The following is a 27,458-nucleotide window of genomic DNA, read 5'->3' as shown; positions in this document are numbered from 1 at the left end:
GCTTAAAATGGACAGAATGAGCTTAAAGCATTAAAGTAAGGCCAAATGAATGGCATTGTAGGGTGCTAAGAACTAGCTGATGGTCTGCATGAACCTCTGTGTATTATGTTTGAGAAATCTGGAGAACAGGTGATCTGCCAGGTGATCGGAGAGCAAATATTGCTCATAAAGGAGAAGAAGATGGATAAAGAGAACTACAGACTGGTCAGTCTGACTTTGATACCTGGAAAGAGCAGATGATGAAAAGACATTGAAAATAATGCAGTAATTACCAGAAATCAGCATAACTTTGTGAGAAATGAAGCTTCCTGGTTTTTTATTGGCTAATTTTCTTAATAGATGGTGGGAATGCTTTAGATGTAGTATATCCTGATTTCAGCAAAGCACTTTGGTCTCACCAACTTCAAGTATTATCTCCAATTCTTGGAACCAGGCACTAAGAAGGATTCAGACAAATTTTAACAGGTTCAAAGGAGGACAGTAAGGATAGTCAGGTCACTAGAAAGTAATTCCTATGAAGAGAGATTGAAGGAACTTGAAATGTTTCGCTTTGAGAAGTGGTAACAGAGGGGGCATATAACAACGCTCTTCAAATATCTTGGAGAACATCATATAGATGGCCAAATCCAGTTCTTTATCACTGTAGAATTCAAGGCACGAACTAATGGATTTAAATCACCAGAAGGCAGATTCTGATTGAATGTTAGATAAACATCCTAAAGCAGTTTGATAGTGGTGTGAGTTCTCAGAAAGGTGGTAGAATCTATTTCACCGTATGTGTTCAGGTAGAAGTGAGATACCCATTCATCAGATAACTGGGAAGTCTTCGTCTTCTAGTGATACTGGGAGGTAGTTCTCTTTGGACCACTGTGCTTGCTGGTCACGTATTTAGGGTTTGAGGTGATTCTCCTTGCTGCTTTCTTGAGAGATCTAAGAGTATAGATCTTAATGAGTAAATTGTACAAACCGCCTTGTCTCAAACTCTGTTTTCCTATTTTATTTTTCTGAGTGATTTTATCCCATTTCAACTGTTTTGACAGCTCCCAAGCAACAGTATAAAAATGTTATAGTAATGATACAATAATCTTAGAACAGCAACATCCAACATCCAATATATCAAAATAATTCAGTCATAACAATCAGAAGATTACAGTCATAAAAAGAAGAAAGTTCTAGCTTGTTTTCAGGATGTGGTTTGCTAGATCGGGACAGAGGGTGAAAGAAAGCACACCAGAAGTGGCATATGAGGTTTCCATATTAATTATTTAATGAGCCAAATGTTAGGGTTTGCCTCCGGGTTAAAAAAATAATCAAAAGCATAGATATGTGATTGGAGAAATCTGGCTTGGCTTGTGGGTAAGTAGGATTTACAGATCCTAGTTTGGATATTCTAAGTCTACAGCATTTTTTCAAATAAGCAATTACAGCATGTTGCTTTTGATCTTAAGATGAGACTAATTCACAAAATATTTTCTTTTACGTTGGCTGGAAACTTCAGAGAAGGGTTGACTGTCAACCAGATCAGGTTGGAAATGGGTGCGGGGATACGTACTCAAATGATGTGGGCCTACCCTGCTATAGCTCTGCTTTGATTTAATGGCCATACGTTTGTGTTATGAAGATCTGTGTGGTTTAAGATGTGAATACACTTTCGAATAACATACCAGACTTTTAGAACTTATCACTATAAGAAGAATGGTAGATTCGCCTAGCACAGTAGATTCTCCTCCACTGGAGGTCTTCAAACAGCTGCAGTGGCCACTTGTGAAGGATGATTTAACGGATTTCTGCATTAGCAGGCGGTTGAATGACTTTCCGACTTGTACGTTCCACAATTCTTTGTTTTGTGTGATTAAGAAAAACGTAAGCAGATAATAAGTTACAAGGCACATGCATTTGTAATTACAGTAACCCTTTACAAATATGAAACGTATCTGCCATGTGCAACAATGTAATTAGTATTACGTTAGTTGCCAATGCAATTAAAAATTATTTGTCACTAAAATGCCAGATTTTCTACCTCTCTAAGGTAAAATGCCAGCCAAAAATCTTGCTGCCTTGAAGAATTCTACTCCCATTTTTGTGCCCAGTCTAACAATACCCTCTTCAGTGAGTAACTGACTTTAGAAAACCTACCTCCTTAGTACAAATTAAGTGCTCTACAGCCCGGAACCCCATATCTCCTACTCTGTGGCCAAATTCTGGGTCTCTTTTACTAAAGGCTCCAGAGCTGACCATGGGTGTATGGGTGTGAAAAATCAGTTGCAGCCACACAGTCAAAATCCCATTCCTTTTTGATGTGTGTTGCAAAGCACATCAAAGCAGCTCATGGCTACCATCTTGACTTTTTTGACCCTCTGTGGACACCCCTGTCTCCAAGAACATTCCAGGGATGTCTTTGGGTCCATTCAACCAACTTCTCCTTCTCCTTCCTGCAGCCAATATAGTTCTTTATGTGGAATGTGACTTTAGACCAGTGTTTCTCAACCTTGGCAACTTTAAGCTGTGTGGACTTCAACTCCCAGAGTTCCCCAGCCAGCATGGAGACAAGTGACTTGGAATTACAGGACTGGTGATTTCTGCTCAGCCATTCCCCTTTCCTTCTGCACCGTTGCTCCTCCTGATCTGGGTGTCCAGAATCTGTAGGTGTAATCTGAAAGCCAGGAGTAGATCCTGTGATAATTAGTGGGTTTTAAAGGGCTCTCCCAGTGGAGCTGTTCTTGCTACTAAAAAAGAGGTGGGTTGAGTTGGGTTGGGTTGGGTTGGGTTGGGTTAATCTCTTCCTAGCTTCCTTCTACCCCTCCTTAGCCAGGAAAATGCTTCAGCAGTTCCATTTAGAGGGGCATTTCTGTGTCTCTGTATACACCTGCACCTGTGTGTGCGTGTGTGTGTAGCAATTGATTTCTACGGAGGAGGAAGTTTGAACTTTTCTCTAATTAAAAATGCAACCCAAGTTTGCACTTTAAAAATCTAAAACCACCCTTGACCTCCTTGCTTTGCAAGAGAGATTTTTATAAATCTCTTTAAACTGGTTAAATCTCTCTGAAACAGTTCTTCCAATCATCTGGGCAGGGTTGTCTGCCTCTGGTTGTTTCTGGCCATCCTATAAGATCAGACGGGTTTGGTGTGATCCAGATTCTGTCCACAAATCAGTGTCATCTTACAGGACCCGGGAGAGGTGCCTTCTTCCTTGCTGTGCCTGCCCTCTGGAGCAGTCATCCCACCTGTATAATCCCAATCCTGGAGTTCCTTAGGATGGCTTAAATGTTTGGCTATTCCAGCAGGTCCTGGGCTGGGATAGTCTGCGAACTTGCTGGAACATTATGAGATTTTAAATTTTTGTTTTCCCTAGTATGGTTATCTTCTTATGCCTGTTCTTATTTTTATTGCTATGGTGTGTTTTTTAATCCTTGTACATCACCGTAAATTATTTAGTGAATAGGTGGCCCTAGAACTCAAATAAAAATGCTTTTAGACATCTTGGGAGTTGGGGGTAGCTAGGGCGTTACCTTTCACATCGCTGGTTTGTTTTGTTTTATTTATTTATGTATCTATCACATTTATACAGCTGCCCATCTCACATAAAAGTGACTGAGCAGCGTACAACACTTAACACTACGCGAGGCAGAAACATTTAGCAACTACCTTGCTTAGTGACCATTTGCAGTTACAACAGTGATGAAAAAGTAACTTGGCAAGCAATCCTCGCATTTACGACCTTCACAAGTCTGTAAAGCAAAGGAAAGCTGAAGTTAGATTGTAAGCAGAGTCACGGCTTTGCTTAATGACCAAATTGCCGGTCCCAGTTGTGGTCACTAAACGAGGACTGCCTGTACTTTTCTGGTGGCTGCCAAATTTTCAACAAGCTACAGCTAGTAACTGTGGAAGCAGACATTAAGCTTCCCCAATGAGAGTTCCAGCTAGCAGGGACTGCATTGTGTTTGAGAAGACCACTTTATATCGCCTTATGATCTTTATAAGTCATCGCTTAAAAAAAATATAAAATCTGACCCTGACTTTAACTTTATCCTGTTGTCAGCCCCCTTGAAGCTCCTACATCAAGTGGGAAGGCAACATACACTTATTTTAAATACTCGCCCTGCCCCCTGTGCCCCTTACATGCCTATACAGAGGACGTTATCTTAGTGTGGTAGCGGCCTCTGACATTTCTGCTGTTAATATTGCAAGAGGGAAAATAAATCACTTTTGTCATCTTAGTGAAATTCAAACACACAAATCCAGCTGTTGTGTTTAAAAATAGCACGTCGTTATAGCAACGGAAAAAAGCATCAGGACTCCAAGACAGAGAGACTGTATGCCTCCAATTGAAAGCGGGATGCTTGCTTTACATAGCCAGTTTGGGATGGAGGTGGCCTGCCAGATCCGGGTTGAACATATCTCCTCTGTATTGTTTCCTTTACTACCCCTTCCTTCAGATTCTCGTGAGGTTGGGACTTTTCCAACACTTGCAAGCCACTCGCTCGATTCAGCGCGCTTGGGTGAACGTGTGAGTGTCATCTGGAGCCTCCAGAGATGGTCTGCGGTGATTATGGAGGGTTTCTGTGCGAGGCTGATGTGTTGCTGGCTGGAAGGAGCTGGAGTCAAACGTCCTTTCATCTTGCCCAGTCGTGTGATTCGAGGCTGGTTTAAGCTTGGAAAAACAGCCGAGCAAATCCTTTCCGACAATCGTGCTTTACCGTCTGATGTTTTTCCTGTCCAAATTGGGAATCTCTGCACCTAAGTAAAAATGCACATACCCAAGGAGAAATGTGATACGGGCCTACTAACAGGAGCTGTCTTCTCCATCAATAGAGTGCCATCTTTGAATGGGACAAAGAAAAGAAAGAATATGTTGACCACATGCTAGCAGGGGAACCACGACAGCCCTCTTCAGGAGCTTGTAGAATACCATTCCAGTCAAATTTGAGTTCCTTCTTAGCATTGTCATCCTTTTCATTCTTTCGCTTTTGCATCTTGGCTCCTGGCAACTACAGTTTTCTTGGCACCATTTTCAGAAGTGGGTTGCCTTTGCCTTCTTCCTAAGGCTGAGAGGGAGCTACTGGCCACAACTCTTCCAGCTGGCTTCATGCCCAAGGCAGGATTAGAACTCACAGTCTCCTGGTTTCTCGCCTGGGGCCTTTAACTTCTACTCCAAACTGGCTCTCATAGTCCTCCTAGGGTCTTCCTAAGTAAAACAGCAAAGAAATTAATATGAAGGTGCAATCAACTTTTGCTGATCTCCGTGGGAGCAATGCTACTGAACTGAGTAGGTGGGGTATAAATTAAAACTATAATTTATAATGAACAGAGATCTCAAGTCTGTTCTAGCCTAGAATGCACTTTAGCTCCCATCTTGCAATCTAATGTTTTGCTATGTGTTATTAATGCTACTTCTTCAACCCTAGATCTAACTGCAACCCATTAGGTAGGGCAACCCAGTCGTACTCCGGAGAGAAGATGCAATCAGGAGTGTCTCTTGGGGGTCCCTAACAGAGAGCCAAAAAATGCTTACATGAGTTTGCTGCCATCTTGTTATACAGGGGTTGGATGTTCAAGTGTTTCTGCACTGGCTGAAGAAAGCTCAGATGACAAGATGTTTGGCCTCTAGAAGATGACACAACTGTTGCTGCATTATGATTCTTACGGTCGAAGAAAATAGCACAGATGATGTCACTGTGATGCAGCTAGAAGTTTACGTGGGCAAAGAGGAAGGGAAGATGGCATCTCCTCTGAGCTCTGTTGAATATTATTCCTGTGGAATAGAAGTAACAGGTGAATCACTTGGGGGGTGTGGCGTGGGAACAATCTATCTTACAAATTCATCTGTCAATATTTAGTGAAAAGTCTGAACAAATATGGGGGATTGTAGTATTAGCTACTAAAATACCTGTAATCTGTGGGTAGTAAATTGCAAAAGAAGCTTTTTGATGGCTGTTTGAAGGAAAGGCAAATGGCTTAAAATGATTTTACCAAACAGAGAGTGAAATACATTCCCAAATCCATTCAAGGAATGAATTAGAACACAAATAAACCATAATGGCGAGAATTGTCAGGCCTAGCCCAAGGAACTCCAAGAGACCATGTAAACTCAGTCCAGCAATGTTCATTAGCTACAACCTCTATCAAGAATCTTCCCAGACTGAAACCCCAGCTCCCAAGTAATGCCAGCCACAACGTTGTTAATTCCTTAGGGAGATGCCAGTCTCATCCTCTTATCTTTCCCTCGCACCTCAGGAAATGAAAGAAAACGTTTTTCTCCCTGAGTCTGGCCTTCATAATTCCATTCCATCACAAGAATATACCGAAGAGCTATATGCTCGCAGCAAAGAGGGCCAGCCTTCTCAGGATGATGAAGAAAGGGAAGCAAAAATAGAAGCAGCCACCCTTCAGGAAGAAGTCGTGTGGGCAATGAGCCCACTGCCAAACAACAAGGCCCCAGGTGTCGATACCATTCCTCCAGAACTGCTGTGGCCTGTACCACCTGCAACCCCCACAGCCTTGTGCTGGAAAGTTTGGCTGCAGGATTGGAAATGATCAGTGTCCATTCCCTTGCCAAAAAAGGGCGACTCCAAGGACCGCTCCAATTACCGCACACTTGCCCTCATCCCTCGCGCTAGCAAGATTCTCCATAAGATCATACAACAATGTCTGGCACCAACCATTGAAAGGGAATTACCAGATGTTCAAGCTGGCTTCAGAAGGGGTCGTGGCACTTGTGGCCATATTGCAAATCTACACTGGATCATGGAAGATCTCAAGAATATCAAAAGAACATCTACATCTGCTTTATTGACTACAAGGAAGCCTTCAGTTGTGTCAATCATGACAAGCTGTGGAGAGCCCTAGTAGACCTGGGGGGGCCAACACATCTGGTCAAGTTGGTGTAATTGCTGTACACAAATCAGGAAGCCACTGTGCGAACACCATATGGAGACACTGATTGATTCAAGACAGAGAAAGGAGTACGGCAAGTTTGCGTTCTTTCACCTTTCTTATTCAACCTGTATGCCGAAGTGATCATGAGGGAGTTGGAACTTGAAGAATCAACAGTTGGAGTAAAGATTGGAGGAAGGAACATCAACAATCTTCGATATGCTGTTGACGCAACTCTTCTCTCAGACACCAAAGAAGGCTTGAAACATCTGATCAAAGGAATTAAAGAAGAAAGAGAGGAATTTGGCCTCTTCTTGGGCATCAGAAAGACCAAGCTCATAACCACTGCGAGGAATGGAAATGTCAAAATAGCAGTTGGCAGTGAAGAGATTGAATGCATGCAATCATTCACTTTCCTAGGATCGCAGATTGATCAAACCAATGAATGCAGTCCAGAAGTAAAGCATCAAATCACACTGGGTCGCACAGCAATGATGAGCGTGAAGCGAGTATGGAAAAGCAAGGACGTCAGCCTAGCAACTAAATGCAGATTAGTCCACACTATCGTGTTTCCCATAGCTACCTATGGTGGTGAAAGTTGGACCATGAAAAAACTAGACAGGAGGAAAATTGACTCATTCGAGATGTGGGGTTGGAGAAGGCTCCTGTGCGTTCCTTGGACAGCAAAGGTGACAAACAAGTTATGGAGTGTCTAAAACCAGACATATCGCTAGAAGGCAAAATCACAAAATTCTGCCTTACTTATTTCGGCCTCGTCCTGCGATCAAACTCACTGGAAAAGGCAGGTATGCTCGGAATGGTCAGCGGTAAAAGGAAATGAGGCCACCAAAAAACATGGTGGCTGGACACCATTAAAGCCAACACCAACTGGAGCATAAAACAACTGAAAGAAGCCGTACAAGATTGGGAAATGTGGAGAGAGCTGGTCCATAGAATCGCCGAGAATCAGACACTATTGAACGGATCGCATCATCCTCATCAGATCATAATGACTAAAGTAATTCTAGATTTACACCACTGCTTTACCGTATGGCTGGGGAGAGCAGAATATGTACTTCAACAAATGCTTTCCTCAAGAACCGTGTGGTGCATAATCATTGATAAAAGTAAAATAAAATAATTGAAATCATCATTACTTCCTTTTTGAGAAAAGCCTCAAATTAAGAACTAAACAGATATCCTCAGGATAGGCTTCTAGGACCAATTTTGATGCTGTAGGCAGATCTTCAGAGGACTGCGTCAGGTGGCCCCCGCACGGAACTGCCTTCTCTGTGGTCTCATCACAGCTAGTAGTAATTAGAAGTGGAAGGGAAAGTTAATTATTGTACCTCTGAAGGAAGAGTTTGGCTGTATTTTGCTCGCTTTGCTACAGATGTGGGTGAATTGCAATGTCTTTTTTTTCCTACATTGGTGTTAATTACACAGCAAGTTGAGTTGCGTTTATTATAGGGGTATCTAAACCACGACGTGGAACAGTCAGGTTATTTTAAAGTTTATGTTTGATCTGCGAGCGTGGTAAATCTAGCCACGGCAGCAAGAAAGTATGTAGAGATGGAAGACTTCCATACTGGTTCAACAATATATTGCTTCTTGCCTGGAGATTGAATTCGTTAAATGTGGATGTTTTCGGGGGGGTTATCCTTGGATATAGCCTTTTCTCTCCTCCCGATGGGCCTCGCAGCATGCTTTCGAGTCTTTGGAATCTGTGGGCCAGCAACCTTTTTGGTTCCCAGATGCTAATCTGCATGATGGGCGAGGTGCCAGCATTAAAAAACAGAGGAGCTAACCCAAAAGCTTGCCAAAATCTCACCGGTTGGCTGAAACCTCAAGGGATTTCCACCTCCTTGCCCAAGATTCCAAAAAACTCATAAAATGGCAGTGGGATTGGGGCATTTTTATTTTGGGAGATGAATGGGATCTTCTAGGGATCTTGTAGGCCCCAAGTGGCTGGCCCCTGGCCTGACTGGTACCTCTGGAAAAGACAAAAATCCTTAAGGCACATGGTATATAAGCACACGGTGTTTATATTCTTGAGTCTTTATATGTTTATATTTATTTAAAAATCTCTGCATTTTTGGTAGAAATGGACTTATTTTTAAAATATTTATAGATATAAACAACAAAAAACAGTAACTAAACCTGGAAAGTAAAAAAAAATAGACACAAAAGAAACAGGGAAATTGTCTATACCTATCACGTATCCATCAAATGTTAAACAATATGTAAACGTTTCTAAATCTATTATTATAAAATGCCATGAAATCTATGCCAGCGGAAAACACATTGCATCATTTTTTGATTAGTGGGCAAAGTCGTCTTTTCAAAAACAGCTAAGTTACACACTTCCTGAATCCAGTCTTTAATATCAGGAAAAAAATACTGCTTTTCCAATTTCTCAAAACAATTGTCTTCGCCACACCCCAGGGTCAGTATAACCATAACTCCCCAAAGCTAGAAAGATTGCTAAATTTGGGGACATAATCGAACATAATATTAGCCTCTTGAACGTTAAAGATATAAATCTACTTATGTATGTTAAACGTACTTTTTTTTTAAAAAAAAAATTGCATTCTGCTGCTTAGTGGGGAGGGTGGGGAAGGTGACTTTATGTGCTGTGTGTATGTTTGTATGTATGATAATGTATGTGGCGTAGGTGTCATAATTCCCAGAAAATTTAGGAAATGCCTTTGCAAGTGAAACAGGTGACTTTGACTAGTTCATTTAAAAAGCACACCTTTCTCAATACAAGGCAGATGGTTCAGTTTTGACAAGATCGTTAATTGATCCAGATTCTTTGACCCGCGCATATTTGACTCTAGGAAAAAAATAGCTGAAAAATGCTATTATGGAAGGAAGCGGGCGAGTCAAGATATTAAGCCATTCACCTGGTTCATTAGGCGAACACAAATGATAACCATCGTCTTTCCGGGGAAGCATCTTTCCGCGTAATCAGCATTGCTGCAATCTTATTTTGATCATGATGGACTTTGTGCCTGCAAACTATATTAAACAGTGAATTATGCATCCTTGGCATTATGCTGATTACTGAGATCCATTAAAAGCTCTTATTGCCACAGATTAAGCTAATGCCAACTCAGCGAACAACATTGAATGTGGCACAACACTCAAATAAATGATCGGGAGCAATACAAAGTGACACAATTTTCCACCAAGCTGAAGTCAAAAAAAAAAAAAAAAAGAGGATTTTTCGCATCAGGACCCATCCCACCTTCAAAGGCATCCCAGCTAATTTGGGACATTGCTGTTTTCTGGTGCTCCAAGTTGAGTCCATAGACATAGTCAGTCTAAACCAGTGTTTCCGAACCTCAGCAACTTTAAGATGTGTGGACTTCAACTCCCAGAATCCCCCCTCAGCAAGTTGCTGAGGTTCAGAAACACTGCTCTAAATCAAACTGCTGAGAAGACGACTTATGGCACCTCGTCCTTCAAACACAAAGGTTTAATATTCTTGCCATTTTTGGAGTAGGAAACAGATGGAAACCCTAATATAAGCCTTAAAATAGGCCCGTCAAAGTTAAAAATGCCCCACTCTTTGAGAAAACAAGCCCTGATCTCCCGAGTGAGAATAGATTCAATTCCCCTATGCCCATCAGCTCCCCCGAAACATGATATGTGCCTGGAGGAGAAAAAGGATTCTAGCTTAATTAGTCCTGAGCTTCACTGACTCGTGACAGCACAATCTATCTGGAAGTCTTTCAAAGTTAAATGACATCTATTTGGGATTTGGGGTCTCTCTCATCATAATTCTTTCAATGTCACACGCAAGATTTTGCTGAGGCTCACATTATGTTACAAAAGGGAAAAAAACTCCTTTTTCTTCCGTCGCTGTTTCAGCATTTCATGTCCAATTAGGCGATTTCATTATTTTTTCATATCTTGTTACCTGCCAATTTCTGAAAAGGCTGAAGAATCTTTCTCCACAAAGCTGCTCCTTATAACCACCTGGAGCTTGTCTGTTGTAAATCCTACATTAACGAGGAAGTCCTTCAGACTGTTAACCTCTTGCCACCGATCCTTGTTGAGTATGAAAGTTTTCTTTTTCATTAGCAATAACCTCTTTTCATACAGTCAGTGACTTAGCTCCATCAACTGACCTCCCGTTCACTCTTTCTAATAAAGAAATGTGGTTCCTTGTCCAGAGGTTAAGTACATACCATCTTTTTCTGAACCAAGCTGCTTTTTTTCTTCCTCATCAGCTCCAACAGAATTGTCATTGCTACATTTTTGGGATGTCCACAGACCAGTATTTCCCAACCTTGTCAACTTTAAGATGTGTGGGGAATTCTGGGAGTTGAATTCCACACATCTTAAAAGCTGGCAAGGTTGGGAAACACTGCTATAGACCATTAGTCTTTTATCTGTTTAAGAGAACTTTGGTGTCTTAATGACCCAATGGTTATGAGTTCACCCTAAGCGTCCCAGGAAGGAACTTTCAGCTTCACCACAGAAGATCACCCATTGGATTGTTGACACTATTAGACTGACATATGAATTGTCAAAAATCCCTCCTTTGAAAGACCTGTGTGTTAATTCTACTGGGGCAATAGCTATTCCATGGGTCTCAACAGAGGCATTTCTCTTGATCTCACAATGCTACAGTCTCATTGCAGACTTTAGGTCTATCAGGAACTGTTGACTGTACATCTGGGCTCCTGTTCCAGCTTTGGGGAGAGAATTGTATTTCATTGTATTTAATAATTGTATTTTATATTTGTATTATTTATGTTTTTACTGATTTTAAATTGTTTTGTTGTGAACCGCCCGGAGTCCCTCCTTGTGGGGGAGTTGGGCGGTGATATAAATTTGATATATAAATAAATAAAAATTGTTGTCTTCTGGCCTACAATAATGGCCCTTCCCAGTGACACTAGGCTACAGTGATCTTTAGTAAATATAGTTTGTCTCTTACCCATACCTCTGATGTTCAGAGACTATGAACAGCTGTTCAGCGGGCCCTGGTTCTTCATGCCACTGACTGGAATTCCTTTTGAAAGGATGAAGCTGGATCTAGTAAAGCTCTTAGAAAGGTCCACATTTTCATTCTGGTTGATTATGTCATCCCATAGACAAAAGATCACTCTTTAATGCTTTTTCCTCCAACCATTAATCATGGATTTCTTCACAAATCATATTCCTTTATTGAGGAAATTATTGAGGATCAGGACTAATTTTATGAACCACTTCCTCCCCAAACCTCAACTATATTAAAAATTAAGCTTGTCTGAATTCCCAGACTAACTTCATTGTTGGTTTCACCAAGCCTTGAAATTTGTTGAAGTTTTATGATTTTTTTCTGAGCCCATCTACTTGCAGTCCCAGTTGTTCATTTGATCTTTGTACATTAGTACTGCTTGTTTTTTTTCCTAATTAAGTTGATGACTTGACATCCTCAGGATATTTTGGATCTAATAAAGAAAGCTTAGGAGGAGAAAGCTGTTTTGGTAAGGGCCAGTCTTCTTCTTGAGATGAGAGATCGTGTTAGATAGATTCTTCAAGAAAATATGAAGGAAACTCAGAAAGCATGTTAAGATTACATTAAGTTAAAATCAAGTACATAAAATAAACAAAGGGAATTCCAGTTGGGTCAGGATGTCATTATTGCTCCCATCCACTGTTTCAGAGCTGTTTGCTTACAGCAAACCCCTTGAGATCCTATGAAAGTTGACCTATTTAGAATGAGATTTTGCTAACAAAGGGAGATCTAGTCAGACTTTCACATAAACTTGCCAAAGAAAGAATTAAAATGGGATGGCTTTTTTGGAGCACTCAGAAATGAAGACCAGGAATTCTTTCACATGGAAGATAAGATCTCGTTCCTGACATTTGCTTTTCTCCATTTCACCAAGCCCAGGTAAAGAAATCAGAAAGGATTTTCAGGACTTTCCCCTTTAAATCACATTGGATTTTCCTGTATATAGAATCCAGCTGGAAATAAGACCCATGTCCCCATATCAGCCACAGCCATTCAGTATAAAGAGATAATTAAGGTGATAAATAACGTGGTTAAACTAAGAGTAAGTAAGGAATCTTAGAGTCCCTAACAGAGTTTGCCAGCCATGTGCCTCCAAATGGATCCATGTGTTAGGTTTTGCATGGATATTTAAAAATAAATGCAGTATATATTAATAAATTGTCCCTATTCTCCAGTGTTTCTCTCATTTCATCCATGTGTTTTGGATTTCATGGGACAGCTAGTTATTGTGTTCTGACGATTGATGGAGAAAATGTTGTTTTCAGGTTCTTTGGTATCGGCCTAAACCCCAAGTAATTCTTTTCCAAACATGATTTTCAAATCTGTTTCTTCAGCAAGATTTGTTGAAAAGAAAAGGATAGGGTCGCAGAGGTTTGGCAACTGGACTGTTTCCCATCTAATCATCCACCCACCCATCCATTCTCCACTAGGATGGAGGCATCTGTCTTCTTAACTGAGTCAATGAAGTGGCAGGTCTTTTCACTGATCCCCAAATCTTGCAGCTGTTAGATACCATCCTTTTTTTTTTTTTCAATTTGGGAAGTAACTATTGCAGTTACACTGTATGATGTATGTCCATTAGTGACAGCATGATCTCGAGGTTTTTAAGAGTCTAGCAGCGAGGGTCTATAATTCAGCAGATGGCAAAATGAAGATTTATAGGTCAAAGAGGTCATTTCATTGTAGAATCCAGAATGGTGGATGGGGGTCCTGTGTGATTGTTATTTATTGAAAATAATTTTTGAATCACCTTCAATCAGTTATCAGGGTAGGAATAGGAGGCACCATTTCTCACCTGCTATTCCAGCCTTGTGGAACACCCTCCCCTTAGAATTAAGACTTGCCCCATCCCTTCTTACATTCCAAACTGTTCTGGAATTCTGCAACTTTAATTGATTTCTCTTTGCCTTGCTTATATCAATTTAATTGATATTATTTCATTTTGTTATGATTTGTTTTATTTTTCATTCTCACAATTATTCTTACTGTTATTTAACCTTGTATTGTAACATTGATTAGTTACTGGTGGTTTTAATTTATTTAGGTTTACTGTGGACGTTTTTAATTGTTTTGGGTGGTTTTGTAAGCGAGTCTGTGTTGATTTGGACAATGACGACGACGATGATGATGATGTCCAACCACCACATCTGCCTATTGCAGGTCCTTGGGAAGGACTCGATAGGTGGATAAAAATGCCAAATCCAGTCTAAACATCTGGCTGACTGTGCAACCAACCATAATAATTGAAAACTAGTATGAAATATATCTAACCTGGTGGCTTTAATGGATTAAATTTTATTTGTGTGGTCAGATGGATCAATTTAGGCATTTGGAGAATATCACATGACCAGAAGTTTAATAGTAGTGTGATTGGAGCTAAGACTACAGAGGGAAGAGAGCGAAACTCTATTCATGAAGGAAGTTCCAAACCAGATGTAGGCACTGCATCCAGATTGGCTAGATCATTTCTTCTGGGCTCCAGATATTTTTTCATTCCTAAGCAACATTCATCAGTGCTATTTAGTTTCCTGACCTGTATGAGTCAGAGAGATTGATAGGCTTTTGAGTATGATGGCCAGAGATTTGAGAATGCAAATGGGACCTCATTGGTGAAGATCACAACAGATCTGGAAGGAGAAGGTTATCTCCATAAGCGTCTCTGAACATGTTCCTCAAGAAGATGGGATTGTTTAAAATTTTAAAATATACATGATGCTGATACATTTCAATTTCCCATAATTTCTGAGACTATTATGAGGATTCTTCCCATGATTTCTCAAGGAGTAATGATCTCCTACTTTGCATTGTCAACAATGACAAGCAGTGAATTTTAGTAGAAACTTTCTCAAGCAGTGCTTCTGATGGAACAGGACATTTTGACACATATCTAAAGGGTGTTGTGGTCAGTGGTCTAAACAGCCCCTTTAGAGTCTGAGATTTTATAATAATGTTTTTGACTAGGACCTGGGGGAGTCTGATTCAAGCCTCCCTGAGCTGTGAAAACTCATTGGTTGACCTAGGACCACTTGCTGTCTCCCAGCCCAACTTGTTCCATAAAGCAGCTTCCCACATCATGACTGCTATGATTCCAGAATGAATCTATGAGCCTGTCTGTCTGTCTGTCTGTCTATCTATCTTTTATTATTTTATTTTATTTTATTTATTTTACCAAAAGTACAGGAAGGCCTGGCGCTATATGGTTCATGGGGTCGCAAAGAGTCGGACACGACTTAATGACTGAACAACAAAAATAGCCACCCATCTCACATACATGACTATAATTACCTAGAGCAACTCATACTTTCTGAATTTGGCCCCAACCCTGCTGGTCTTTCACAAAACACTGAAGACCTGGAGGTGTTCCAGGGCATAAGAGTTGGATAGCCTGTGAGATATTATTATTCTGTTGAACATCTGTTGGCTTTGTTCTCGGTGACCATCTTAATTTTTAATGCTTTGTTGATATTGTTCTTTGTGTTGTTCTTAATGTGTTGTTAGCTGCCCAGAGTCACATCTGTGAAATGGGCAGCCATATAAATGTATTTATTTATATGTCACATTTATATAGCCGCCCATCTCACACAAAGCGACTCTGATTTGTTTATTGATTCGATAAACAAATACTTAGATTTCATGTAACCCAGTATTAATTTTGTTTAGTGTGCATTTCCTAATGTCAGATAAACATTTTTTTCATTTCTTTGATGATATCGTAGTCTACTTATACTTAGAAGATTTGTCACGCCAAACCATAATTCTATTCTGGGTGTATTCAGATCTAAGAGAGGTTACCATGGACATCTGTGCGGCAGGGAAGAGGATGAACACACATACCCCAAGATGCAAGTACATAATAGCATTTGTTTGATGATGACTCCTTCATGGGGCACACCTCCTATGAAGTCGTCTTTCTGCAGAGTCAAAGATGGCACCACTTTCATGATCTTCTGGAAATTGTTAAGAACTTGTTTCTTCCAGATGCCTTCACTGTCCATGCCAGAAGCACTTCTATTGTTTGCAATATATTATTACACCATACTTTCAAATGTATTATTTTGTATTATCCTGGTAGTATGTTTATTATCTATACTTGCCACTGCCTAAAGTCCAACTGGATTGAGGTGATGCACGCATTTCATAAAAACATGAACAAACCTTGGTGTCATGTCAATGGGCAGAATCTGGTGGTGGTTGTCTCTTGCTGTGCTAAGCTTTTTGCAATCTCTTTCATTCTGCTCACTCGCGTCTACTTGGATGTTCTCGTGCACGAACAGTATGAAGTCCAGGCCTTTGTGAACTCATAGCCAGATGCTGTTTTTTTAAATGCATCTTCCACTGTTTCATCAGCTGATCTGCAGGACAGACATTGCTAGCTGTTCCTGCTTGAATGTAGATGAGAGTGGATTGATATGGTAGAGAAAACGGCCATCGCTTCTCTTTGGTGGGGTTCATAGAAAGGCCTTTGTGTGAACAGTTAATATTCCATGGCATCACTAGAGATTTTCCTGACCAGAGTTAATTAAGGGAGCACATCTGCACATTATCATTAAATACATCGTTAGTTGTCCCATGCCAAGATGCAGAAGATCGAAGAAGGTCTAGCGGAGCGTTAAGTCAATTGCTATTATTAGTGCTTTCATTTCATGAAGGGTTATACACCACATCACCGTTCGATGTCACTGTATCTTGCGTCGGCTTGAATTTTTCGTAGCCGAGCAAAATATAATCTACTTGGTCATTTGTTGGGGGCAAGTTTTAACGTGTGAAAATGCGGCCGATGAGAAAGCATTGCAGATCTGCCTTTAGGTTTGGAAGCTACACGATTTCAGTGAAAAAAAAAAGGTTCCTGCGTTGATGATAAACTATTGAGAAGGATTGTAATAGATTTTTTTCTCTCTCTCTGTAGGATTCTAATTGCTTATGCCTCAATAAATCTCTTGCTCTTTTTTTTTTCTTTTACTAAAGGATTATATAATTTAACAGGAAGTTTTTTTTTTCTTCTGCTCCCACAGACAATTTGTTGCTGTTGTTGGACAATTTTAATAACAAGAAACTCTATTTTTCTAAATGAAATAAAACACTTGTTAAACGCAGTAGAAGTAATAAAGTTGAGCTAATCAAGTACTCCAAATATTGCTGGAATCTAAGGCTCACATTTTTTTCCTAATTAATTTTCATTCATATTCTGACCCCCTTATCTCCCCCCAGTTCCCCCTTTTTGTATTCAGTTCTCTCATTCCTCATCCACCCAGGGCTTTCAAACCAGCAGAAATATGCGTATTATTCTTTCATACAAAAAGGTTGAAGTCCCACAGTTGCTTCCGTCTATTAAAACACTAGTCTAAAGAGCTATTCTGAAGCTTGCCGAGGGCTGGCAGACAAAATGGGCATTTTTTTCCGCCAAATGTGTTTAAACCGGCTTTCATTTTGCATCTGCAAAAAAGTCGAGGTTTCCCAACAGGGGGTCTATCATAGAATAACGAAGCTCATTTCTCTAGGTGGCTAAAAACCAAGAAGTTGTTTTGCAAAACACGGTGGGCCTTAATAATCGTAGGTTGCCGGACTGTCTGGGAAAAAAGGCATTTTTCTTTTAGAGATTGTAACGTTGTGATAGAAATCTCCTAGGAACCCCCTCCCCAGCTATCCAGTCTTTGATATACGAAGGAGGGAATAAAGCCGTTGATTGTTAAGGGACTTCAACAGATGAGCCCTCTTACTGCATAATATATTTACACATGGCAGAAGGTAACAAGAAAAAGAAGTCAAGGTGGGTGAGAATTCCTAAAAAGAGAGAGATGCTAAACACAATTGTTGGAATAAACAATTCCAATGAAAAGAACTGGAAGACCACAGAGCCGTTATAAGTGCCTAAAAACTGTAGTGATGGTCTAAAAAGAAAACAGAAGGAGATAGATAGATAGATAGATAGATAGATAGATAGGAATGAATGAATGAATGAATGAATGAATGAATGAATGAATGAATGAGATGGAAAGAGGGTGAGGACATGAAGGAAAAATAAATACAGGTAGCCCAGAACTGTAGTGTGTGTGTCAGGAAAGCTAAAACTCAGAAGAGCAGAGATGGACAGATTAAGGTTCTTCAGATAAGTTCAGAAAAGAAAAACATCTCTGTTAGCAGCTATTCATGCAAAAAAGGAAAAGCCTACAATATTCAGGTTCTGTCTACTCCAACATGCATGAGTTCCTCCAGGAAATCTCAGAAACACAGAGTTGTGGAGCTGAAGGAGCCACAAAGATATCTAGTCCAATCCTCTGCAACGTGCAGAGAAACTAAGTAAACCCTTCATCCGGTGGCTGTCCAGTTTCTTCTGAAAACCTCCAGACATGGAAAGCTCACAGCCTCCATCGGGAGACTATTCCATTGTTGTACAGGTCTTACCATTGTCCTTACATTTGAGCAAAAGCTAGGCAGTTGCAAGTTGTGTGCAATCTATTTTTTCCAGTCCTAATTTCTGTGGTCATGGAAACAGTTCTTGACCATCTTCCCCGTAGCCTCTGGTGAAAAACAGGATGAAGGGGCAGGACTGAAGATTGAGATGGATAGGAACATGACTAAGGAATACTTTTTTAAAAATTCTGAATTAGTTTAAATATCCAGGGCCAGACAAATTTCATCCTAAGATATTGAAGGAACTCTCTGTAGGTCTACCAGAACTTTGAGAAATCCTGGAGGAGAGATCAATTATTTGGGGGAGAACAGATGTTGCGCCTCCCTTGCAAAAAAGAAAATGGGAATCCGCAGAATATAGAGATCAGTCTGACGTGGATACTTGAAAAGATTCTAGAAGAGATCATAGAGAGATTGAGAAGTTAGCACCTAGAAAACAGTTAGGTCATGATCAGAATTCAGCACGGATTTGTCAAGGACAAATCTTGCTAGACTATACTTATCTGTGTTTGTTTTTTTTAAATCAAGTAGCAGATTGTGAGAATGCTGTAGGCGTTACCCCAACATCTGTTGCAAGACGAACTCTGCTAAGCATGCTCCTTCGTAAATTCCTGATTTGTCTTGTTGACAAGGGAATCTGCAGTCCTTCACTTAATTATAACCAGTTGGGAAAAAAATCAGTAGATACAGTGAAAGCAGTATGAGCTTGGAATAAAATGCTTAAAGCCTTAATTTGGTAAGAAACTAAAGCCGAGTATAGCTGAATGTGCACCTTGGATTCTTTAAAAGCAGATTTTAATAAACTCATAGCAATAATAATAAATAAAACGTTTAGTAAATGATTATTATATCTTTAATTTGGTGTAACAAAACAATCTTTGATTTTAAGAAAAAATAGAGTTGAAAAGAAAAAAACTATCTTATATTTTATACTTATCAGTAGTCACCAAGTTTACCAATGAATTCACTACTATAATATGAACAATACAGGATATTATTATATTGCTGCATTCTTTGATTAGTAGAAAATACTGCCTTTTCCAAAACAGATAGATCACACATTTCCAATAGCCATTCCTTGACATCTGGGATAATATCACTTTTCCAATTTCTTAATATAATACTTTTTACCCCCCGCCCCCCCAATGCTTGATATAACCACAATTATTAAACTTGTATGCCATCCCAATGGCTCTGGGCGGCTCATAACAATTAAAAAAAAAAGAAATTACAATACAATCACTAAAAGATAAAAGATGGCAAGCATGAAAGATCAAATTGAATGAAGTGAGGGCTCTTCCTCGCCAAAGGCCTGGGCGAAGAGCCAGGTCTTCATGGTCTTCTGAACAACAGCAGAATGGGGGTCATCCAGGTCTTGGGGAACCTTGTTCCAGAGGGCATAAAGTAGGATTCCATGATGGGAGAAGACAATGGGAAAAGGAGCTTATTCAGGATGGGTGAGAGCGACTTCAAGTATTGTCCATAATACCTGATGCATTCCAGTGTTGGGGTGGACAAGCTGGAACAGGTTCAGAGAAGGTCAGTGAGGATCATCGGGGAGTAGAAATTAAGTCCTGCAAAGGGAAGCTAAAGGCACTAGGTTGGTAAGTCTTGAAAAGGGAAGACTGGAAGTGGTGGGGGGTGGCATATAATAGTTCTCTTCAACTCCCTGAATGATGGCATACAAAAACAAAAAACCAGTTCTCTATTGTACAATTTGAGACATTGACTGATGTAAGTTGCAAGGAAAGTAGATTCCACTTGACTGTTAGGAAAAAAGTTTTAGTCCTGAAGAACATTTTGATAGGGGAACCAATAACCCAGTGGGATGGCGATCTTCCCTTTGCTGGACGCGTTCAAATGGAGACTGCCTGGGATGTGTGAATGTAGATCCCTGCGTTGAGTGGAAAGGGGATGAACTAGATGGCCTCAAATAGCCCCCCAAATCTCGGATTCTGTTCTGGGAAGATTTCTCATGGGGTGGGCATCTTCTATATACAGTGATCCCTTTTCTCAAGTGTCTGTTTGAGATATTTGTAGACTGTTTGCCCATCTGTCAAAAGATCCCCCAGTTAACAGCAGATAGCAGCGGTGTGGTTCAAGGTATTTATTTAACTGAACTGGCTTTGGAGGCGCAAGTTGAATTAAGCGATTAGAGATGCATTTTAGAATTCCAGTTGCAAATTTCCTTTTGAGGGGCATCCGCTCAGTTTCAGGCAGAGATCTCAGCCCCAGCCTTTTCCGTAAAATGGTGATCATCACAGCGTTAGGCAATAATAACGTAAAAGAGCATTTCATGCTCATACGGTTGAATGTGCTTTGAAGTTCCTTTTCTTAATTCAGGGTATAATTATGATTTTTTTAAAAAAACTTGAAAAAGACCTGAGATTAGCAGCACTTGTTCTGCTAATTTTGCAGAATGCATTCAGATTTTTTGATTCATTCACTGTGAAGTCTGTAAACAGAAAAAGTGGTTTTGTATCAGAGCCCCTGTTTTTGCATATTATTCTCCTTTCAGTAGATAAAAGCCTCAGGCAATTAATGCCTTTGCTATCTTGACAGTTATCTTGACAAAGTAGATTTTAATGTCTGCCATGACTCGTACACCCATTTCATAACCATTTTGTAAGCCCAGAACTTGTTTTCTTCCTCCTTGGTGCTTGAGTCAGTATCTGCTCAGACTCAGATGCTGAAGGTTGATGGAATTTCTGCAGATTTCTTTCCTTTTCTTTTTAGAAACCAGTGACATAGCCTTTTGAAGCTCGGCCCTCCAATAAATATATAACACATTCCTCAGGGTCTCCTGAATTAAGCTGACGTCTTTGTGATGCAGTTGCCTCTGAGTCATTGCTGGTCTGGCCACAAACGCTGATGAAAAATAGCAAAGTTTTGTGCAGCCGTTGGACAGAACAGGGCTCTGTATCTGAAAAACGATTAGCCAGACATTGTTGGCAAGGAAATCATAAGCACATCGCCCCGTAGGAACAAGGGCAATTATGGCTGGAGAGGGGAGAAAGATCGGGCATTCTCATGTCTCCTTCTTCATTTCTCGAGCTTCCATCCAAATGTGCTTTCAAAGATCTAATCTTTCAGCTGAAACCCCCCAACTGTAATAAAAGAGAGGCGTAATTTGAAATGTTCACCCCCTTCCCCATATCGCATCCCCCAAATGGGACTGGGCAAATTACGATGATAGAAGGACTGTCTTTGGCACTCACAAAAGACAATTCTGGAATGAGTAATATTTTTGAGAAAAACCTGGCATGGCCGAGTTACGTAACCCAATACTTGGGAAGGAGTGAACAGATTGAGTATCAGAAAGCACAAAACAGCTTTGTTTGAAAGGGTAGCATTTCATCATTGGCTTATTTGCTTTATAACAAAATGAAAGCTACCTATTTTAATTTCCTCTGACCACCAAAGCGTTTGCAGCTTTCTTTGTATCTCCTCCAGTTTTTATTAATTTTCTTTTTAAACCTTGTTTTCAACTAGAGAAGCAGCTATTAAATCTCTGTATTCAGTACAGATAATCCAGCTATCCAAGTGGAACTCCATTTGATTTTTGATTATGTGCCATCCAGTCGGTGTCGACACTTAGCAACCACAGAGATAGATTTTCTCCATGACGATCGGTTCCCAACCTGGCCCTTCAAATCTTCCAACAGAGGACCCATCGCCGCTGTAACTGAGTCCATCCCCCTTGCTGCTGGTCGGTCTCATCTTCTCTTTCCTTCCACCCTTCCCAACATCACAGCTTTCTCCAGAGAGCTGGATCTTCCCACAATGTGTCCAAAGTAGGATCATTGGTGCCTCGGGAGAACTCTGGGTTGATTTGTTCAATGATGCATTTGATTGTTTTCTTGGCTGCCCATGGTATTCTCAAGGGCTCCTCCAACCCAAAACTTCAAAAGTGTCAGTACTCTTTCTATCCTGCTTCTACTTTATTTGATAGGCACACGTTACTCATAGGGTACCATGCAAACTAATAAGAATGGGGACAGAATCAGCACTCATGCAACATGTTTAATTCTAAACTCTCCATCTTCATGATGTGGAACCATCATCATGGTTTGTTTTAAGAAGAATTCCTTGCAGATTTATGGATATAATTTTGTGATTCCTGGATTAGATTGTTTTGACTAACTTCTCAGTTCTGCATTCTGCTGTCTCATGCAATCTGTTTCTTTACGTAACTGGCTTTCAGTATTTTTGAGTGAGCTGATCGCATAATTGGCACAGCTATTTTTCTGTTCCACCTGAGACTCTGAGCTATCCTTTTTTATAACAACACCAACCATTTACTAGTGGTGTTAGACAAGAAGAAAGCAGAATCCTGAGGTATTATGCAATACATATTGGGAATGAACAGTCCTGGATAAGGTCTGTCTAAGTAGTTACTAAGATTTGCTCAGGATGACGATGCTAAGGAATGAGAGAAGCATGTGTGAAGTGCTTGCCAAACGAAAGTGAAATCTAAATATTTGTTTTTCAGTGCAGTTGTCCAAGCAAACCCTTCTATGAGCTGTGAAGGAGGAGACTGAATCTCAGTTTGGTTATGGCGCTCACCAATGGCTTTGTAGCTTAAATGACCTTCCCGTGGTGGTGGTGGTGGTGGTTGGAATAAAGAGAGGTAGCTAATAGGTGTCAGCTCTTTAGAAGAGAAATATGCTACAGATATAGAAAATTGCGGTAGCCGTGTAGGCCAAGAGAAAACTCTGTAGTCCATTTTGGAGAGAGATTCTTACTAGGCTGACTGAGGGAGAGAGAGATTGATGTTTCTGAAGTCTTTCAATCTTTTCATGAAGAAACATATTACAGATAAATTGCTCTGGGAGCATAGAAGGTGGAGGTAATGTTGAAGCCATAACATCGTCATGGTCTGATTCTTCAGAGGGAATGGGGAAACAGACTGTAGATACTACAGATGTAACCTGGTTCAAGAGTTGTGCGTGCAGTACTCCCAGACAAATGTTCATCAGACCCCACATTAAATAAGAAATGAATGAAAACAATCAAAAATGGTCAACTTCTTGCAGGATCGTGGTGCGGTCACATGAGAATCACATTTGGGAGTGGAGAATTTGGCTCTTACTTCATTTTTTATTTTGGGAGTACCTACACAATTACAGCATGCCAGATTAGCAGTCTGACCAAGTTAGGTCAGATATGAGGTTAAAACTCCCTCCTACCTCATTTTAGGAATGGTTGTTTCTCCACTGCTTCTTCTCTGCTATGATTAGCAATCTTCCTTAAGCCAGGGTTGCTGCTAAGAGGTTTCCAACTTCCTTCCCCCAGAATGAACCCAGAAGACCCAATCACTGTTTTCCCTCCTGGGAAAGCTTAATTGGGAAGCACATCTCTTGATCCGCATCCCTGAGTCTCAACTTCCCACTGAGGACTGGATTAGATTTGCGGCAAGGAATAGACCATGTGAGGCCTGTTTGAAGGCCCATGAAGCGGGTTTACACAGAAAACTGTGAGCCTCTGTCCTGTTCATGTTTGCCCTTTGGAGAGATCTGAGGCATAGACCCTTACCTCCCCCACCCCACCCCCAAACCTGATCTCTCTGCTGTTTTGGATGGACGATCGCTAGCTGTCACAGAATCATCCTAACTTGGAAATGATGTAAAATCCAGGCACCACCATATGCCTGTGTTCTGCCTCTGAAGCACATGGCTGTTCTCCATGCGCTGCCGGGATTATTTATGGCTCTCCCCTTTTGATGTGTGTCTGCCTGGATCAGTCTCTTGAACGCTAGCTCTGGCCGCATCGTGAAAAGGGACCGTTTTGAAATAATTTCCTTCTTACTCACACCATGGATATTTTACAAAGTAGTTTCCTATTTGTTCCTCATGTTAAATGGAAACCTCCTTTTTCATATGCTTTGGCATAAATGTCACCTCTGATATGACACTAGAAAATACCATCTCTTTCCAATTCATTTTGCCATTTCTCTTTTTCCTGCTAAGAGAGCCCAAAATTCATCATGTGTTTTTTGTTAGGCTGTGGCTGAGATGGCTTCCTTTCACCAAGCCTTTTATTGAGTTTGGGTGCCTGATATTAAAAACCACTAGGCGCAGCCTTTTTGTCTCATCAGCCTTAGCATAAATTAGGGAGAAACAGAACAGAGTTAGCTGGAAAAAAAAATAGTACAGCTCAAGAATTCGGTTATTTTAAAAGAAGCACTTGGGCCCCAGCTCTCAGCAACAGCTTGCAGAAATGTGTCCAGCTCTGAAGAAGACACGATGAGAAGATGATCTAACTAACAGCACATTTTGGTTCATTGGGTGATGTCGTTTACAAGGGCAGATGCCCATCAGAGTTGATGGCCACATTTCTGTTTTCTACCGTTTCTCTCGGCTGCTGACCCCTTTTATTCCTTCTGTCTTGGATAAGTCAAATCAATCTTTATTACAGTCATTGTCCAACAGAGTCCTCTGTAGGATGGTGATGACACGCACGTGGGTTTCACAGAGAAGGAATTGTGTTCCTGTTGGAAGTAGATACTGCACTGCATTTCTCAAACATTTCTGTTATGAAGTATGAGGGGTTCTAGACATTCTCATTGTTCTTCCTTTAAAATTAATATTTTAATGCTTCGTTTCTTTTGTTTGCTGTGCATATTACTTATAAGGTAAGAATATTTTGGAAATCATCATGACTTTCCAGTCTAATGCTGGTGTAAGCCTAATCTTAATTGAGGATGCAGCTTCCATCACTGTTCCCATTCAGACTTTGGATTAATATTACTGTTTCTGAAGAATGTCTTATGCTTTGAATAATTTTATTGTTTGATGATGTGCTGTCACGTCAGTGTTGATTCTTAGTGACCACATAGATAGCTTTTCTCCAAGAGGATTTATCCCCAGCCAGGTCCTTCAGGTCTTCCAATGGTACACTGTAACCAATCTCCACTGTAACTGAGTCCATCCCCCCTGCCGCTGGTCATCCTCTTCTTCTCTTTCCTTCCACCTTTCCCAGCATTATGGACTTCTCCAGAGAGCTGGGTCTTCGCATCATGTGTCCCAAGTAGGATAATTTGAGCCTGGTCATTTTGCCTCGCATGAGAACTCTGGGTTGATTTGTTTGATGATCCATTTGTTTGTTTTCTTGGCTGACCACAGACTTCTCAGGAGTCTTCTCCAACGTCAGAGTTCAAAAGCATCAATATACTCTTCCTATCCTACTTCTTTAAAGTCCATCTTTCACTTCATAGAGTATCACAGGGAAAACCATGGCTTGCTCTATTCTGATCTTCATAGGTATAGACACATCCTGCCATCTGGATATCTTTTCCAAGGCTTTCATGGCTATTCTACCAAAAGCTGTGTTTCTTGTTTAATCCAAGCTTAATGTTTACATCCACTATTTTCATATCCTTCATTATAATAAAGTCATAACATTGTGTGCATATAAGGCCATCTGAAGGGGAGATACAAAAAGTCAAGACAAATCCTGACCATTTTTTTTACATGGATTACTGAGTACTCAAAGGTAGTTTTAGTATCTGCTAGCTTTATCAGAAATAAATTATGAGCCAAAATTTAACCTGTATCATCAGTTTGGACCATATCATACAACTGATGAGGTGGTGGTGGTGGTGGTGGTGGTATTATTATTATTATTATTATTATTATTATTATTATTATTATTTGTATGATGGCTGTTCTGGTGGCTGTCAAGACAAAATTCAATGAAGTGGTAAAGAAAACACTATTTAAAAACAATTACAATAAAAGCCATGGTAAGAAAAATGAATAAATTAAATTCACAGCCTTGATAAAACTTGACTCCCAAAAACAGAATCAAAACCACCATTAACATTTTGTTAAAAAAAGAGGTTTCACAGAAACTCCCAGATAAGAAGAATTAATTCAGTTCTCATAGATTTAGATGTCATGCTAATGATAATTTGCTTGGAGATCCATAAAGCAAGATTTGTAAAGAATAATTTTATAGGAAGCCAGGTAGGATATCATCCAGTAGTATGGTATCAGAAATCTCTGAGCGACTGAGAGCAACTAGAGAGACAAACCTCCATCCTTAAGGTCCTGTCAGAAGTCTTCCATCAGACCAACTAGTCCCTGAGTGCCAAGGTACCAGATAAACTACTTCATCCATTGTAGCTGAGCCACCACAGTCTCCTCAACAACCTTCTTCGACATGGAGAGGTTGGAGACATGATGTGGATTGAGAGGTGGCTTCTTCAAGAGAAGATATCACTACCCCTTTCACGACCAGAAGAATTATACTATCGCCCAAAGGAGCATTAAACACCTCCTGTGTCATGGCAAATGTTGAATATTTAGAACCAAAGGAACAGAGATCAGCAATGATTGCCCCTGTTGTCAGTCCATGATTCCACTTGTCTTGATGGACCACAATGCGTTTTCATCATTTCTGTTTGTAACGCATGCACAAATGTGATAGCTTGCTATAGAATAGTTGAGTAGAACATCTCTCTTTTGGACCATAACAGTTTAATTCCAGGAGTGGTCTTTCAGTTTTCTGGAAGTTCATCCTTTAAATCAGTTCTTTAAACCATCCCTTGATTACCTGAATCATTGTGATCTGGAGGAGGTGGAATGTTCTGGAGTATTCCAGAAAGTTCCATTTCCAGAACAGAAAGACTGGCATATCCTTATAATAAGCATGCAATATTAACCACATTATGCACCAACCTTAAGTGGCCACTTTAAGTGATACAGAGATACTAAGGCTGGGTTTGTACAACACGCTACTCTATGAAGTTGCACAGTTAGTGATTCTGTTTGTAAACTCCATTGTTATTTTAGCATATTATTTGAAATATCCAGTCATGTTAAGTCACAAGATGCTTCATTTGGGCATAGCATGTCACGTGAACACAGCAATTGCAGCTTGTTATGTTTAATTTAGCAAGTTGCCCTGCCCAAATGCAATGGGGTGAACCACAAAGAATTCCTAGGATGTTTGTAATTCATTAGTCTTTTAATTAATAAGACCTAGTTGCTTGAGGGACCGCCTGTCTCCTTTAGTATCTGCCCAGCTGATTTGATCCTGCAGGGTTAGTGTGCTCTGGGTTCCTTTGATTCAACAATGCCATCTCTCAGGACACTGGAAGTGCACCTCCTCTGTTTTAGCACCTGCCCTCTGGAACCAGGTTGCCCCCAAGATCTGG

General features: G+C 40.4%; 1 protein-coding gene and 1 long non-coding RNA gene across 2 annotated transcripts in view; one reads left to right on the top strand and one right to left on the bottom strand.

The window, feature by feature from the left end:
* PPM1E (protein phosphatase, Mg2+/Mn2+ dependent 1E) overlaps window positions 1-27,458 on the top strand; it is a 96,178-nt gene that overhangs the window by 32,222 nt on the left and 36,498 nt on the right. The gene's annotated exons all lie outside the window — the stretch shown is intronic.
* On the bottom strand, window positions 983-17,003 carry LOC148214393 (uncharacterized). Its single transcript, XR_015798175.1, has 3 exons — window positions 9,780-17,003; window positions 5,513-5,752; window positions 983-5,185 (listed from the first exon to the last, which is right to left on the bottom strand). It is a non-coding gene; the product is annotated as an uncharacterized LOC148214393 (long non-coding RNA).

This window comes from Python bivittatus, unplaced genomic scaffold (genome assembly GCF_059951505.1).
Source record: "Python bivittatus isolate LINGU-HERP-01145 unplaced genomic scaffold, Pbiv_v1 ctg000690_np1212, whole genome shotgun sequence".
Lineage (NCBI taxonomy): Eukaryota > Metazoa > Chordata > Lepidosauria > Squamata > Pythonidae > Python > Python bivittatus.
Note: the sequence above shows the minus strand (reverse complement) of the source record. Positions and strands in the feature narration are given on the sequence as shown.